Source organism: Rattus norvegicus, chromosome 4, assembly GCF_021556685.1.
Source record: "Rattus norvegicus strain SHRSP/BbbUtx chromosome 4, alternate assembly SHRSP_T2T, whole genome shotgun sequence".
NCBI lineage: Eukaryota > Metazoa > Chordata > Mammalia > Rodentia > Muridae > Rattus > Rattus norvegicus.
In genome coordinates, this window is record NC_141537.1 from 166,815,309 (window position 1) to 166,834,298 (window position 18,990).

An 18,990-nucleotide genomic window follows, 5' to 3' on the forward strand; every position below is an offset into this window, starting at 1 on the left:
TTTCTGGATGTGTGTCTCAGGAGAGATCTATATCCAGTCGCATTCAGCATACAGTTTTTAGCTTCATCAATCTTATCAAGTTTTGGTATATATATATATATATATATATATATATATATATATATATATATATATATATATATATATATATATATATGCCACATGGGCCACATGTGGAGCAGGCTCTGAATGGCCATTCATTCAGTCGCTACTCTAAACTTTGCTTCCATATCCCCTCCTGTGGATATGTTTTCTCCTTTTACTAAGGAGTAGGAATATCTGCATTTTGGTTATACTTCTTGAGATTCCTGTGGTCTATGGATTACATCTTGGGTAATTCGAGGTTTGGGGCTAATATCCACTTATAAATGAGTGCATACCGTGTGTGTTTTTATGTGAATGGGTTACCACACTCAGAATGATATTTTCTAGTTCATCCATTTGCCTATGAATTTCATGAAGTCATGTTTGTTGATAGCTCAGTAGTACTACATTGTGTAGATGTACCGTATTTTTGAATACATTTTTCTGTTGAAGGGCATCTGGGTTCTTTCCAGCTTCTGGCTATTGTAAATAAGAATGCTATGAACATAGTGGAGCATGTGTCTTTGCTGTATGTTGGAACATCTTTTGGGTACATGCCCAGGAGAGTTACAGCTGGATCCTAAGGTAGTGGAATGTCCAATTTACTAAGGAACCTCCAGACTGATTTCCAGAGTGGTTGTACTAGTTTGCAATATCACCAATAAAGGAATAGTGTTCCTCTTTCTCCACATCCTTGCCAGCATTTGGTGTCACCTGAAATTATATCTTAGCCATTCTGACTGGTGTCAGGTGCAATCTCAGGGTTGTTTTGATGTCCATTTTCCCAATGACTAAGGATGTTGAACATCTCTTTAGATGCTTTTTGGTCATTCGATATTCCTCAGTGGAAAATATTTTGTTTATCACTGTACCCCGTTTTAATAGGTTTATTTGGTTCTCTAGAGTCTAACTTCTTGAGTTATTTGTATATTTTGGATATTAGCTCTCTATCAGATGTAGGATTGTTAAAGATCTTTTCCCAATCTGATACTTGCTGTTTTTTCCTCACAGTGTCCTTTGTCTTACAGAATTATGAGGTCCCAATTGTTGATTCTTGATCTTAGAGCATAAGCCATTGGTGTTTTTTTTTTTTTTTCAGAAAATGTTCCCAGTGTTCATGTGTTCGAGACTCTTCCCCACTTTTTCTTCTTTAATTTTGAGAGTATCTGATTTGATGTGGAGGTCCTAGATTCACTTGATCTTATGCTTTGTACATGATGATAAAAATGGATGGATCTGCATTCTTCTACATGCTGACCTCCAATTCAACCAGCATCATATGTTGAAAATGCCATATTTCTTTCGTTGGACGGTTTTAGCTCTTTTGTCAAAGATCAAGTGACCATAGGTGTGTGAGTTCATTTCTGGGTCTTCAATTCTGTTCCACTGATCTACCTGCCTGTCTCTGTACCAATACCACACAGTTTTTATGACTATTGCTCTGTAATACATCTTAAAGTCAAGGATGGTGATTCCACCAGAAGTTCTTTTATTGTTGAGTATACTTTCTGCTATCTTGTGTCTTTTGTTATTCTAAATGAATTTACAAATTGCTCTTTCTATCTCTATAAAGAATTGAGTAGGAATTTTGATGGGAATTGCATTGAATCTGTAGATTGCTTTTGACAAAATGGCCATTTTTTACTATATGAATCCTGCCAATCCATGGGAGATCTTTCCATCTTCGGAGACCTTCCTCAATTTCTTTATTCAGAGATGTGAAGATCTTGTCATACAGATCTTTCTTTCACTTGCTTGGATAAACTCACACCAAGATATTTTATAATATTTGAGACTATTTTGAAGGGTGTCATTTCCCTAATTTCATTCTAAGCATGTTTAGTAGTTTAGTAGAGGAAGTTTACTGATTTGTTTGAATTAATTTTATAACCCGACACTGATAAGTTGTTTATCAGGCCTAGTCATTCTCTGGTGGAACTTTTGTGGTCACTTAAGTACACTATCGTATCATCTGCAAATAGTGATATTTTGATTTCTTCCCTTCCAATTTCTATCCCTTTGACCTCCTTTTTTTTTAGATCCAATTGGTAAGATATAATTGCTCACTGAAACATACAAAGCCCAGTACCATCCATCCCTTGAGAACATTAATAACAACCTGTAAATACACAGAGCAGAATCTTAACATCACCTGCCATGGCTTCTCCCCTCTCTCTGTCTTCTCTTCTCTCTCTTAATCTCCTCCTCTTCCTTCAAACTTCTCTCCCGCCCATCCTTCCTTCTCCTCCAATGACAGGCCTCCTTCTATCCTGTACCTGCCCCTCACCAGTACTTTACAAATTCAATGGAGAGGTGGTTCTGGTGAAGTCACCTGAGTTCTGAGTCCTTGACTAGGCAGCTATCCTTGGGGCAGTGGAATTAGCATCAAAATACAGTAACTTCAGGGCAAACCACAACATTTCACCCTTTTTGTCCAGTTAAAAAGTCTTTTCACTTATATATTGAGTACAATTACCATTCTACAATTTATAAAGCATATGATATACTCAACACCCAGTCCATCACTATATCAGTTACACAGAACATTCCATTCCAGCTTAAGAAAGGCTTAAAATCTATATTATATCTTGGCTAGCTTGTATACTATCTGATAATTATCCAATAAAATATGTATATTTAGAGTTAAACAGCCTGATAGGCTATGAGACTATAATGTCTTCAACCCTGTCAGAAATCTGGGAATGACCAAATATCTATACACATAGGAAGCCTAACACGGCTTCCAGAACTGAGAGGCTGTGGAGACAAATCTCCGCTAGCACAGTCCCCTGTTAGCAACATGTGAGCTCAAATCTTCAGCCTTCTGGCCCAAAATCAACTGACAGACTCTAGAAATGCAGATTTTGAAGGGCTGATCACTCTGTCTTGGCAGAGTTTATCAGTCAACTATTCTGCATATTTTGTCCTTTTCTGGACAGTATTAGTCTGCAGATGAAACAGGCAGTTTTGTTTAGTAGCTGCCTAGCAACAAAGTATTGCCTCACCTAGAGGTAGAGATGTTCACATTCTTCATTAAATCCACCAAAGGGTAACTGTTAGGAGCAGATATGTCTCAACAAAAGATAAATAACTTTAAATCTCAAATTTGTGGATTTCTGACGTTTTTGAAAACCACCTATATATAGAAGACAATCTGGACTGTTATCTTTATAGCTTAATAATATCTTGAAAGTTCTCTCACAAACTCAGAGCCATGACTCTGCTATTTGAATCTTAACTCACAGGTGTAATCAACTCAGAAGTTTGTAATGACAACAATAGAAGGACTGGCTCTAAACCTTGTACTTTTAAACTTTTAACAAATAAATTCTACATCAAAGCAAAGATATGATTTTAGCTAGTTACCAAATGAGATTATGACTGTACAATTCAATCTAGCTAATTCCTCCCTGTTAAATTACAACCAATTTTAAATTCCTCATAAAACAATTTTAGAATAACCACTTTCAGCCCCCCAAAGTCCAGGGAATTGGGGTGACGACTCCTCCATACTTCTTCAAGCTGTACAGGGGCGTTGAGATATCCTTGGGGGTAGGGGGTGTGAAGAATGAAGCAAATGCTGTAGCAGGATGTGTCCTGACTGGACCCAGTTGGAAGTCCTTGAGACCAGGATTCCAAGTAAGTAGGCACGCTCTGTAAAATACAACTCTGAAGACAAAAGTTTAGAATCGCGATATCTTTTTGTTTGATTCTCCTGAATAAATTTTTCAGGCAGTCTACCTCTATCAAATCTGATCAGTATGACTCTGTGAGGTTTCCAGAGCCTAATCACAGGCTTTAAAAACACAAAGACAAAATCTTTCTCCCAAAATACTGTGTTCCTTAGTCTGAAACCAGAAAAGCTTGTATCTTGCACTCTCTCCCAGAGTAATAATATAATCATAAAACTCAAAGTCACACCCATCATGAATATTAAACATTTTTTTTAAAAAAAGGATGTAAGCTAAACAATGAGCCTGATAGGCTTTTGTACTCTGTGATATCAGGAAATTAACCCAAAATTCCCTTGGAGCCCAGGTTAAGAGAATTCGAGCTTCCTGCTGTGGTAAATATCAAAAGTAACCACAAACACTCACTAGCTGACATCAACGAGCCATATGGCCTTTAGCAGGGTAATTCATAAAACAAACCAAATACCTTTTATCAATCCTTTGACCTCCTTTTGTTGTGTAATTGCTCTGGCTAGGACTTCGAGAACTATATTGAATAAGTAGGAAGAGAGCGGGCAGCCTTGTTTAGTCCCTGATTTTAGTGGAATTGCTTCAAGTTTCTCTCCCTTAGGTTGATGTTAGCTACTGGTTTGCTGTATATTGGTTTTACTGTTTTTAGATATGGACCTTGAATTCCTTATCTTTCCAGGACTTTTATCATGAAGGAGTGTTGAGTTTTGATAAATGCTTTCTCAGCATCTAATGAAATGATCATATGGTTCTTATCTTAGAGTTTGTGTATATAGTGGATTATGTTTATGGATTTCCATATATTTAACCATCCCTGCATCCCTGGCTTGAAGCCTACTTGATCATGATGGATGATCCATTTGATGTGTTATTGAATTCGGTTTGCAAGAATTTTACGGAGTATTTTTGTGTCAATATTCATAAGGGAAATTGGTCTGAAGTTCTCTTTCTTTGTTGGGTCTTTGTGTGGTTTTGGTATAACTGGTGTTTCTATTTCTTAAGTGAGAAATTTGACCAGCAAGCAATAGATTAAAGTTCATAAGTCTTAAGAAACCCAAAACATCTCTCTTTTGAGATTTCCCATGCTTGTATCCACCCTGTGCATTTATAATGACAGTTATTTTAACACTCTGCCTTCTCTGCCTACCTGCATAGTACTAGATGGGCTCATGCACTGAGAAGAAATGAGGAAGATGATTCAGGAACATACTAAGCATGATAAAGGGACATAAAGGGACGTGCATATGGTGTATGGTGGATTTATGAGCTCTTCACTACCCAAGGATACAATTGCCTCTTGAGGAAGAAAGTTAGGCAACAATATATAAGACCTTTCCTCTTCAGTCTCTCTTTTCTCACTGTGTCATACTTCAGAGCAAAGTCTCTCTAATCTAGCTCCACTGCATTTTCTGTGGAGTCTGAAGGCTCAGCAAATCCTCCGTAAAGCACCCTTTAAAGTTTGATTCTTTGTCATAATGTGTGGTCTCATATAGTTCAGGATGGCCCATATATTCTATGTAGCTGAGACAGCCCTGAAACACTTGATCTTCTACCTTCTAACTTGTGAGCTCTGGAAATACACAGTGATCTGCCATATCCAGCCTTCATATCATTTTTCTACTTTTTATTTTGTACTTATTTTTCTTATTTTGTTGAGAAGTTGTATCCTAGTTCATATTTCAATAAGCCTATGGATCCTGCTATTAAGACAGGCAAAGTTATCTGTGGTTAAACTTATACCTTAGCCCTTTGTAACAAACAGCTCTCTCTTATATTAAGTAAATATATAGGAATGCAATAGCACAATTTTCAAATAATCTCAGCTATCTTTCATAGTACTGTCAACAATATGGAGTGGGCATATTGAAAATGGCTAGTCTTCCGTAGAACCCAGTTTTGATTCCCAGAACTCACATTTAATATCTTGATGACCTTGAAAGTCTAAGGACATTTTTATGGTAAGTTTTCTTTTCAATTCACCACAGATTAGAATCAGGTGATATTTGACCCAGCATTTCTAGCCTTCTATCATGGAATAAGAAAGAGCTGCACTGCAGGAAGACTAAAGGCTTTCCATGCCACACTGGGACTACTAAAAGTCACAGCCTTTTGGGCTGAACAGCCACTGGCTTGTCACCTCCCTAGATGTGACATTGTGGAACTACTCCAAGTGTTGAGAGAGTAGCCAGGAAGAGTATTCTATTCTCCGTCATGATTCACATGTTGTGAACTGTATAGCATGTGCAGAAGTATTAAGTCCTTATATATGTGATCTTTGGGTTACTAATTTTAATAGAAATAGCACTCATAGGCCTAGTTAGGTATCGCCAAAGTAATGAGTCATAGCTACACCCATTGATTCTTTGGCAACTCCCTTATCCTAGGTCTCTGTACATACTGGACAATGAAGCAAACAAACTTTGAAGGGAATAGTTTATTTAACTTCATATGCTACTCCTGGATGTTAAAGGAATATGGAACAAAAACTTAGGTGAAGGTTCAAAGCAGAAACCACAGAGAAACTCTCTTTGCCCTGGCACCTCTAACTACAGCAGGCGTATTCTCTTTTGCTAAGGCTAGACAAGGCACTCCAGCTTGGGGAAGAGGATCCAAAGGTAATCAACAGGATAGCAACAGCTTCCACCCCAATTCATAGGGGGCCATATGAATATAAAGTCTTATATCTGTTAAAATATGTAGGAATCCTAGAACCTGTCCTTGCATGCTCTTTGGTTGGTGCTTCAGTCTCTATGAGGCTCCATGGGTCCATGTTAGCTAACTATGTAAGTTCATTTTTGGCATCCCAATCCTAACCCCTACTCTTCAAAAAGACATCCTGAGTCTTGCCTACTATTTGAATGTAGGGACAAAACATCTGTTTCCATCAGCTAGTTACTGGGTGAAGACACTCAGGAATTACTCTACATGCCACAGTACAAGCATAGCAGAGTATCGTTAATCATGTCAGAGTTTGGCTCTTTCCCAAGGAAATTTGAGGCAATCATTGGTTGGCCATTCCCACAATCTCAACTCTATTTTATTAAACTGTATTTTGTAGGCTGGACAAACATTGAGTGAAACGTGTTGGGGGTAGATTGGTGTTTGTTTCCCTTCAATGGAAGTCCTATCTGTCTGCTAGACATGGCCACAATACGGTGAACACCATATCCCCAGTTCTTAGGAGTGTCAACTAGGGTCATCCCCATAAGCAACCAGATGATTTTCCCATACCAGGTCACAGGCTCATCTCAGAGATGCCCTCCAACTGAGTCCCTTTCTCTCTCTCAATCCTTTTCTACACTCCCTCACCACACCACACCCTCATCTCCACTAGCCTCCTCACCACACCCACATCTATTTTGCTCTGTTTATCCAACTCTTATGTATAATTTATTTCCCATTCTTAGTAAAATACAATCATCTTCACTTGATTCCTTCTTGTGACTTAGTTTTTTGAATCTTTGGAAGGTAGTATGGGTTTCATACACTTTATGGTAAATGCTCACTTATAACGGAGTGCATACTATGTGTGTTTTCGGTTTCTGAGGTTCTTCATTTAGGATAATATTTTCTAGTTCCATTAATTTACTACAAATTACATGACATTATTTTAAATAGCTGAATAGCATTCTATTGTTTGGATACACCACAATTTCTTAATACATTCTTCAGCTGAGGAGCTTCTAAGATGTTTCACATTTCTGGCTATTATGAATGAAGTTGCTTTGAACATAGTTAAACAGGATGTGATTGTGATGTGGTAAAGCATCTTTTAAGTATGGACCCATGGTCCCATGAATGATATAACTGAATCATTAATTAGAACGTTTTTCAATTTCCTGAGAAATTGTCCAATTTATTTCCAGTACAGTTGTACAAATATGCATTCCTGCCACCACTGGGCAAGTAGTCCTCATGCTCCACATCCTCACTAGCATGTGCTCTCCCTTAAGATTTTTATCTTGGCAATTCTGATGGGTATAAAATCTTTTCATTGATGAAAAAGATGCTGAACATTTAAGTGTTTCATTGGGTGTTCCTTCTGTGTCTGTTTTAATCTTTGCCTCTCTATTCCCTGCCAAGGGTATTCTTGTTCCTCTTTTAAAGAAGGAGTGAAGCATTCACATTTTGGTCATCCTTCTTCAGTTTCATGTGTTCTGTGCATGTAGATTAATTCAAATTTTGGGCTAATAACGACATATCAATGAGTGCATACCATGTGTGATTTTCTGTGATTGGGTTACCTCACTCAGGATGATATTTTACAGTTCCATCCATTTGCCTATGAATTTCATAACATCATTGTTTTTGACAGCTGAGTAATATTCCATTGTGTAGATGTACCACATTTTCTGTATCCATTCTTCTGCTGAAGGGAATCTGGGTTCTTTCCAGCTTCTGGCTATAATAAATAAGACTGCTAGGAACATAGTGGAGCACGTGACTTTGTTGTATGTTGGGGCATATTTTGGGTATATACCCAACAGAGGTATAGCTGGGTCCTCAGGTAGTTCAATGTCCAATTTTCTGAGGAACCTACAGACTGAATTCCAGAATGTTTGTACAGTCTGAAATCCCACCAACAATGGAGGACTATTCCTCTTTCTCCACATCCTCGCCAGCATTTGCTGTCACCTGAGTTTTTGATCTTAGCCATTCTCACTGGTGTGAGGTGGAATCTCAGGGTTGTTTTGATTTGCATTTCCCTTATGACTAAAGATGTTGAACATTTCTTTAGGTGTTTCTCAGCCATTTATCACTCCTCATCTGTGAATTCACTGTTTAACTCTAAAGCCAATTTATTAATCGGGTTATCTGTCTCCGTGCAGTCTAACTTCTTCAGTTCATTGTATATTTTGCATATAAGCCCTCTATCAGTTGTAGGATGGTAAAGATCTTTTCCCAATCTGTAGATTGCTGTTTTGTCCTAACCACAGTGTCCTTTGCCTTACATAAGCTTTGCAGTTTTATGAGATCCTATTTGTGGATTCTTGATCTTAGAGCATAAGCCAATAGTGTTTCCTTAAGGAAATCTTCTCCAGTGCGCATGTGTTCGAGATGCTTCCCCACTTTTGCTTTTATTAGTTTGAGTGTATCTGGTTTGATGTGGAGGTCCTTGAGCCACTTAGACTTAAGCTTTGTACAGAGTGACAGCATGGATCGATCTGCATTTTTCTACCTGCTGACCTCCAGTTGAACCAGAACCATTTGATGAAAATGCTATCTATTTTCCATTTGATGGTTTTGGTTCCTTTGTCAAAAATCAAGTGGCCATAGCTGTGTGGGTTCATTTCTTGGTCTTCAATTCTATTCCACTGGTTTATCTGTCTGTCTCTGTACCAATACCATGCAGTTTTTATCACTATTGCTCTGTAACACTGCTTGAGTTCAGGGATAGTGATTCCCCTGGAAGTATTTTATTGTTGAGGAGAGTTTAGCTATTCTGGGGTTTTTGTTATGCCAGGTGAATTTGCAAATTGTTCTAACTCTCTGAAGAAGTGCATTGGTATTTTGATGGGGATTGCATTTAATATGTAGAATGCTTTTGGTAAAATGGCCGTTTTTATTATATTGATCCTGCCAATCCATGAGCATGGGAAATCTTTCCATCTTCTGAGATATTCTTCAATTTCTTTCTTCGGAGGCTTGAAGTTATTATCATATAGATCTTTCACTTGCTTGGCTAAAGTCACACCGAGGTATTTTATATTATTTGGGACTATTATGAAGGGTGTCCTTTCCCTTTAGTAGTTCTCTGATGGAACTTTTGGGATCACTTAAATAGACTATCATATCATCTACAAATAGTGATATTTGACTTCTTCTTTTCTAATCTGTATTTATACATTATATTGATCCTGCCAACCCATGAGCATGGAAAATCTTTCCATCTTCAGGGATCCTCTTCCATTTCTTTCTTCAAGTTCTTATCACACAGATCTTTCACTTGCTTGGTTAAAGTCACACCGAGGTATTTTATATTATTTGGGACTATTATGAAGGGTGTCCTTTCCCTAATTTCCTTCTCAGCTACTTTCTCTTTTGTGTAGATGAAAGCTACTGATTTATTTGAGATAATTTTATACCCAGCCACTTTGCTGGAGGTGTTTATCAGGTTTAGTAGTTCTCTGTGGAAGTTTTGGGATCACTTAAATATACTATCATATCATCTGCAAATAGTGATATTTGACTTCTTTTCCAATCTGTTTCCCTTTGATCTCCTTTTGTTATCTGATTGTTCTGGCTAGAACTTCAAGAACTATATGGAATTAGTAGGGAAAGAGTGGGCAACCTTGTCTAGTCCCTGATTTTAGTGATATTGCTTCAAGTTTCTCTCCATTTAGTTTAATGTTAGGTACTGGTTTGCTGTATGTGACTTTTACTATGTTTAGGTATGGGCCTTGAATTATTATTCTTTCCAGGACTATTATCATGAAGAGGTGTTGAATTTTGTCAAATGCTTTGTCACCATCTAATGAAATGATCATGTGGTTTTTATCTTTCAGTTTGTTATATAATAGATTATGCTGATGGATTTCCATATATTAAACCATCCTTGAATGCCTGGGATGAAGCCAACTTGACCATGGTGGATGATTGTTTTGATGTGCTCTTGGATTTGGCATGCCAGAATTTTATTGAGTATTTTTGTGTCAATATTCATAAGGGAAATTGGTCTGAAGTTCTCTTTCTTTGTTGGGTCTTTGTGTGGTTTAGGTATAAGAGTAATTGTGGTCATAGAAGGAATTCACTAGCGCTCCATCTGTTTCAATTTTGTAGAATAGTTTGGATAATATTGGTATGAGGTCTTCTCTGAAGGTCTGATAGAATTCTGCACTGAACCCATCTGGACCTTGGCTCTTTTTGGTTGGGAGAACTTTAATAACTGCTTCTATGTTACGGAGTTATAGGGTTGTTTAAATGGTTTATCTGTTCCTGATTTTACTTCAGTACCTGGTATCTGTCTAGGAAATTGTCCATTTCCTGCAGATTTTCAAGTTTTATTGAATATAGGTTTTTAAAGAAGGATCTGATGATTTTGAATTTCCACTGATTCTGTAGTTATAGCTCCCTTTCCATTTCTGATTTTGTTAACTTGGACACACACTCTGTGTCCTCTCATTAGTCTGATTAAGTGTTTATCAATCTTGTTTATTTTCTCAAAGAACCAACTTTTGGTTCTGTTGATTCTTTCTATGGTCCTTTTTGTTTCTACTTGGTTTATTTCAGCTCTGAGTTTGATTATTTCCTGCCTTCTACTCCTCCTGGGTGTATTTGCCTTTTTTTTTATTCTAGAGCTTTTAGGTGTGCTGTCAAGCTGCTGATATATGCTCTCTCCTGTTCCTTTCTGCAGGCACTGAGAGATATGAGTTTTCCCCTTAGCATGGCTTTCCTTCTGTCCCATAAGTTTGGGTATGTTGCTTCTTGAGACCATTTGTTTGGAAAGTTGTTTTCCATCCTTTCACTCTGAGGTAGTGTCTGTCTTTGTCTCTGAGGTGTATTTCCTGTAGGCAGCAGAATGCAGGGTGCTCATTGCATATCCAGTTTGTTAATCTATGTCTTTTTACTGGGGAGTTGAGTCTATTCATATTGACAGTTATGAAGGAATAGTGATTGTTTCTTCTGTTATATTCGTATTTGGATGTGAGATTATGTTTGTGTGCTTTTCTTCTCTTTGTTTTGTTGCCAAGACGTTTAGTTTCTTGCTTCCTCTAGGGTGTAGCTTGTCTTCTTATGTTGGGCTTTGCCATTTATTATCCTTAGTAGGGCTGGATTTGTAGAAAGATAATGTGTAAATTTGGTTTTGTCATGGAATATCTTGGTTTCTCCATCTATGTTGATTGAGAGTTTTGCAGGGTACAGTAACCTGGGCTGGCATTTGTGTTCTCTTAGGGTCTGTATGACATCTGTCCAGGATCTTCAGGCTTTCATAGTCTCTGGTGGGAAGTCCGGTGTGATTCTGATAGGTCTGCCTTTACATGTTACTTGACCTTTTTCCCCTACTGCTTTTAATATTCTTTCTTTGTTTTGTGCACTTTGTGTTTTGACTATTATGTGACAGGAGGAGTTTATTTTCTGGTCCAATCTATTTGGAGTTCTATAGTCTTCCTGTATGTTTATGGGTATCACTTTCTTTAGGTTAGGGATGTTTTCTTTGATTTTGTTGAAGATATTTACTGGTCCATTGAGCTGGGAGTCTTCACTCTCTTCTATACCTATTATCCTTAGGTTTGATCTTCTCATTGAGTCCTGGATTTCCTGTATGTTTTGGACCAGTAGCTTTATCTGTTTTACCTTGTCTTTGACAGTTGTGTCGAGGATTTCTGTGGAATCTTCTGCTCCTAAGATTCTCTCTTCTATCTCTTGTATTCTCTTGGTGATGGTTGTATCTACGGCTCAGTGTCTCTTCCTTTTGTTTTCTATATCTAGGGTTGTCTCCCTTTGTGCTTTCTTTCTTGCTTCTATTTCTATTTTTAATTCCTTCACCTATTTGATTGTGTTTTCCTGGAATTCTCTCACAGATTTTTGTGATTCCTCTCTATAGGCTTCTACTTGTTTATTTATGTTTTCCTGCATTTCTCTAAGGGAGTTCTTCATGTCTTTCTTGAAGTCCTCCATCATCATGATCAAATTTGATTTTAAATCTAGATCTGGCTTTTCTGGTGTGTTTGGATATTCAGTGTTTGCTTTGGTGGGAGAATTGTGCTCCAATGATGCCATGTTGTCTTGGTTTCTGTTGCTTGGGTTCCTGCGCTTGCCTCTCGCCATCAGCCTTTCTTTGGTGTTACCTTTTTCTGCTATTTCTGACAGTGGCTAGACCGTCCTATAGGCCTGTGTGTAAGGAGTGCTGTACACCTGTTTTCCTGTTTTCGTTCAGCCAGTTATGGGAACAGAGTGTTCTGCTTTGGGGCTTGTAGTCTTTCCTGTCTACTGGTCTTCAGCTGTTCCTGTGGGCCTCTGTTCTGAGTCCACCAGGCAGTTGTTTTTACCTGTGATCCTGTGGCTGAAGTGGCTCCTGGGGGTGTGCTTTTGAGCTCTCCATGAGGGCAGCAAGCAGGAGGGCCTGCACCAGGGTCCCAGATGGTATTAGGTGTTTTCCTCTGGAGTCAGAAATGTGGGCAGAGTATAATCTCTTCTGGCTTCCCAGTCGTGTCTGCCCCTCTGAAGGTTTAGCTCTTCCTCCCACTGATTTGGATGTAGGGCGCTTTTGAGCAGTTCCCTTCAAATCCAGGTGGTGTCTGGACTCCAGGGGACCTGAGTCTGTAACCAGGAATCCCACTCCATTAGAAGCATCCTTTGCCTCAAATAGGGAAGGTTGGCCTTGCTTAAACAAGCCAGGAGCCCAGCCCCAGTGCACTTCCACTGAGGTTCCCATCTGAATACTTTGGAGGAACTGTTTCCATTTGAGATATACCAGGGATTCTGGCCAGGACAAGCTGCTTCTCAGAACCAAATTCCATAACACCTGGCCAAGAGATCCAGGGGACTGCAAGGAGCCCCTGTAGGCAGGCAGCGAGCCGGGAGCACGGGAAGGATCAGCAAGTCCCCGACTGACCACTGGTGAAGGTCCAAGTCCACACCTTTGGGGACAGGCTTCTGCTTGTCCCTGCTCCAGTATGACACTGCTGAAATTGCAGGGTTCCCAAAGATGCACTACCACCACGGGGGAACTTCCTCCTTCCCAGGTCCTTGGTAGGTGGGAGAGCCCTGGTGGACAGGGGACCCCGACTGATGAGGGTTGTCCCAAACCTTGAGGCTACTGAGGGGTGTGCGTGCGCCAAAAATAAACGCTGGTGTGTGCACTAACATGCACCATGCAACACAGACACACAGACACACACATACACAGACACACACACACACACAGACACAGACACACACACACACACACACACACTCACACACACACACACACACACACACACACACACACCGCATATTTTATTTCTATTTCTCTGTCATGAAGCTTGGAGTCAGGTAGTTAATAATTACAACATTTTTTTCTTTGCAGAATTATTTTAGCTCTCTTGTACTTTATGGGGTTTCCTGATTTTCTATATTGAGAAAAGTTGAGAATTACTCTTTCCTGGTCTGTAAAGAATTGTGTTGGAATTTTGATGGGAAATGAGTTTAACTTTAGATTGCTTTACGTAAGATAGCCATTGTCACTATGCTAATTCTATCCATCCATGGGCGGCACATATTATAACTTTTAAAAGTTAAAGATGTATTTTTTATACAATTCCACTAATTTAACCTTCCAAGTGTTTTTTTAGAAATGCAATATTCTTGATTCTGGCTAATGTTTGATTAAAAAAATATGGTACATAACTTCTTAATTGAAGAAAAAATGACATAGAAAATTATCTCTACATAAACCCAAATGTAGTTATGTCAATCCATTTTCTGTAGTAATATTTGTCTTCAGAAATGCACCCATAAGCTTCTAGACCCAAAGGACCCATGCATTCACACTTCTCTGCACAGCAAATAGTAAGGCAACCAGGAGTCTACACTGTGAGACAACAGAAAGCACAACCAACAAATAGGGAATAATAAGTACATTTAAGCTGAATGAAGAGTCCAGAAAATGCTCTACCACTGACAACATATAGGTAAGTATTACTCAAGAGTTTTCTGCATAACCTGATGCTACTTATTATGGAGAGGGGTCTACAAATGTTTTCTTCAAGGCACATGATTCCTATGAGTGTTCTTGAACCCTTCTATTCTCTCTCCTTGAGGGAAGCTAGTGTGAAAGATGTCAAGAGTCTTCTGTGGGTGATCCCAGCTTTTCTTGTTCAAGTTATGGCAATAGTCATGCCCAAAGCAGAACTAATAGCTACACATCTGGCTTCCCAGTGGAGCTTTGATGCACACCTACAATCTTGGCAAGCAGAAAGATTTGAAGGTGGATCAACAAGTCAAATCCATTTTCTTCTGTACAGTGAGTTTGAGAGTAGCCTGGCCTATGGAATCCTGACCTCTCAAAACAAACAAGCCAAATGTAAGCCCTACACAGTAAGCAAATAAGCACTGTTTTGTTATGATCTACAAAGTGTATTCTATTCATTACAACACCCCTAAGAAACTAACACACATTAAAAAATAGCAAAAGTCTAACAACCTAACAAAAGACACAAGTACATTAAGGGGCAAATTTACCTAAATTAACAGATAGAACATCTACATTGCAATAGGTCTATTAAATAAAATCCTAAACAACAAATAATTTGTAAGATAACCATACAAACCTAATTCGCTATCTAACAACAATAATAACAATAAACAACAATCAATATTCCTCAATATCTCTTAATATCAATGGACTCAATTCCTCAATATAAAAGACATAGACTAACAGACTGGATAAGTAAGGAGGACCCAATAATTTGCTGCAAACAGGAAACACACATCAGTGAAAATGACAGACACTACCTCAGTGTAAAGACTTGAAAACAATTTTCCAAGCAAAAGGTCCCAAAAAATAAGGATGAGTAGGCACTCTAACATAAAATAATATTGACTTTCAACCAAAAGTGATGAAAAAAATATAAGGAAGGACTTTATCCTCATCAAAGGAAAAATCCAACAAGATGAACTCTCAATTCTGAATATCTATGCTCCAAATTAAAGGGCATGAACATTCATAAAAGAAACATTACTAAAGCTCAAAGCACACATTGTGCCTCCCACAATAATAGTGGGAGACTTCAACACCCCACTCTAAGCAATGGACAGATCATGGAAACAGAAACTAAACAGAGACACATAGAAACTAAAAGTAGTTATGAACCAAATGGATTTAATAGATATCTATAGAACATTTCATCCTAAAGCAAAACAACATACCTTATGCTCAGCACCTCATAGTACCTTCTCCAACACAGACCATATAATTGGTCACAAAAGAGGACACAACAAATACATAAAGATTGATATAATCCCATGCATCCTATCTGATCACCATGGATTAAGGCTGGTCTTCAATAACAACAATAATGACAGAAAACCCACATATACATGGAAGTTGAACAACGCTCTAATCAATGAAAACTTGGTCAAGGAAGATAGAAAGAAATTAAAGACTCTTTAGAATTTAATGAAAATGAAGCCACAACATACCCAAGCCTATGGCACACAAGGAAAGCATTGCTAAGAGGAAAACTCATAGTTCTGAGTGCCTACAAAAAGAAGCTGGCAGAGCATGCACTAACAGGTTGACAGCAAACCTTGAAGCTCTTGAACAAAAAAGGGCAAATACACACAAGAGGAGTAGACAGAAGGAAATAATAAACTCAGGGCTGAAATCGAGCAGATATAAATAAAAAACTATAGAAATTGTCAACAAAACCAAAACTTGAAGCAATCCTAATAAAATCAGTGACTGGAATAGGCTGCCCAATTTTCCTCACCCATTTATTATAGTACAGAAAAACATGGCCAGGGCAATCAAACAACAAAAAGGAGATCAAATGAATACAAACTGGAAAGGACTGCAGATGATATGATAGTATATTTAAGTGACCCCTAATGTTCCAATGGAAAAATGCTAAACCTGATTAAAAAAAAAAATTCTTCATCAAAATGGCAGGATCTATAACTAACTCAATCAATTCAATAGGCTTCTTCTATGCAAAGCATAGACGGCTGAGAAAGAAATTAGGGAAATGACACCCTTCACTATAGTCACAAATAACATAAAATAACTCGGTGTGACACTAAGAAAAGAAGAGAAAGATCTGTATGGCAAGAACTTCAAGTCCATGAAGAAAGAAATTGAAGAAGATCTCAGAAGATGGAAAGATCTCTAATGATCATGAATTGGCAAATTTACTACTGTAAAAATGGCCATCTTGCCAAAAGCAATCTAATGATTCAAAATTCCAACTCTATTCTTCATAGAATTAGAATGAGCTATTTGGAATAACAAAAACACAGAATAGTGAAAACTGTACACAACAATAAAAGAACATCAGGGAGAATAACCATCTCTGATCTCAAACTGTGTTACAGAGCAATAGTGATTAAAAACTGTATGTTATTGGTACAGAGACAGGCAGGTAGATCAATGGAATAGAATTGAAGACCCAGTAATGAACCTGCACGCCTATGTTCCCTAGTTTTTAACAAAGGACCTAAAAGCATCCAGTGGAAAAAAGATAGCAATTTTGACAAATGATACAGCTGGAGGTCAGAATGAAGAAGAATGCACATCAAACTATTCTTATCACCCTGTACAAAGTTCGAGTTCTAGTGGATCAAGGAGCTACACATAAAAACTGATATACTCAAACTAATATAAGAAAAAGTGGAAAAGAGTCTCAAATACATGGGCACTGAGGAAAATTTCCTAAACAGAACAGCAATGGCTTATGCTCTAAGATAAAAAAGAGAAAAGTGTAACCTCATAACATTTTAGAACTTTTTAAGACAAAAGACATTGTAATAGGTTAAAAAAATGGCAACCAAAAGATTGGGAAAAGATCTTTACCATCGAGGCAAAAAATGCAAAAAGTTAGACCCCAGGGAAACAAATAACCCTATTAAAAATGGGTTACAGAGCTATACAAAGAATTCGCAACTGAGGAATATTGAATGGCTGAGAATGTTCAACATCTCTTTTCGTCGGGGAAATGCAAATCAAAACTACACTGAAATTCCACCTCACATCAGCCTGAATAACTAACATCAAAAGCTCATGTCAGAGCAGATGCTGGCAAGGACATAGAGAAAGGGCAACCCTCCAACATTGTTGGTGGAATTGCAAGCTGGAACGATGACTGTGGAAATCATGCTGATGGTTCCTCAGAAAATTGGATATAGAGGACACAAGTATAACAATCCTGGGCACATAACCAAAATATGTTCCAAGATATAACAAGGACACATGCTCCACTATGTCCATAGCAGCCTTATTTATAAGATCCAGAACCTAGAAACAACCCAAATGTCCTGCAACAGGAATGATTACAGAAAATGTGGTACATTTACACATTTACTCATCGATTAAAAACAATAATTTCATGAAATTCTTAGACAAATATACAGAAATAGAAAATATCCTGCGTGATGTAACCCAGTTACAAAAGAATGGGCATGGTATGCACTCACTGATAAGTGGACATAACCCCAAAAGCTTGGAATGACCAGGAAACAATCCTCAGACCACATGAAGCTCAAGATAAAGGAAGACCAAAGTGTGGATGCTTCAATCCTTCTTAGAAGAGGAAACAAAATACTCGTGGGTGGAAATTTGGAGAAAAAGTGTGGAGCAGAGACTGAAGGAAAGGCTAACCAGAGATTGACACATCCCATACTAAGAAACCAAAACCAGATACTATTGTGAATGCCAAGAAGTGCTTGCTGAGATGAGTCTGATATGTCCATGCTGAGAGGCTCTGCCAGTAATTGACCAATACAGATCACATCTGTTCATTGAACTAAGGAACAAATCCCTAATGGAGGTATTTTAGAAAGGACTGAAGAAGCAGGATGGGTTTGCAACCCATAGGAAGAATAACAACTAAACAGACCCCCCAGAGCTCCCAGGAACTAAACAACCAACCAAAGAGTAGACATGGAGGGACCCATATCTCCACCTGCATATGTAGCAGAGGATGGCCTTGTTGGGAGAAGCCCATGGTCCTGGGGAGGCTTGATATCCCAGTGTAGGAAAATGCCAGAGCAACAAAGTGGGAGTGGGTGTATGAGTTGTGGGGGAGCACCCTTATAGAAGCATGCTGAAGGAAGATGGGAAAGGGGATTTCCAGATGGGAAACCTGGAAAGGGGATAACATTTGAAATGTAAATAAAGATGATATCCAATTCAAAAGGGAGAAAAGATCTTTGGGAAGTAAAATTTCTCTGTTAGGGCTTGATAGCTCTCTTTGTTTGGCTTTCTACTGTTATGAAGAAACACCTTGATGAAAGTAACTTCAAGAGGAATGGAATGGCTTTGTTTACATTTCCACATTAGAATCCTTCACTGAAGGAAATCAGGACAGAAACTCAAACCTGACAGGAACCATGAGGAAGAAGCTGATGCACAGGTCAAGGAACATTGCTGATCATTGGTTTACTCCCCAAGGCTTGCTCAGCCCTCTTTATTAGAGAAGCCAAGACCACTAGCCCAGAGGTTGCAATCACAATCTAACTGGCCCCCACACATCAGTGGCTAGTTAAGAAAATATCTACCAGCTTA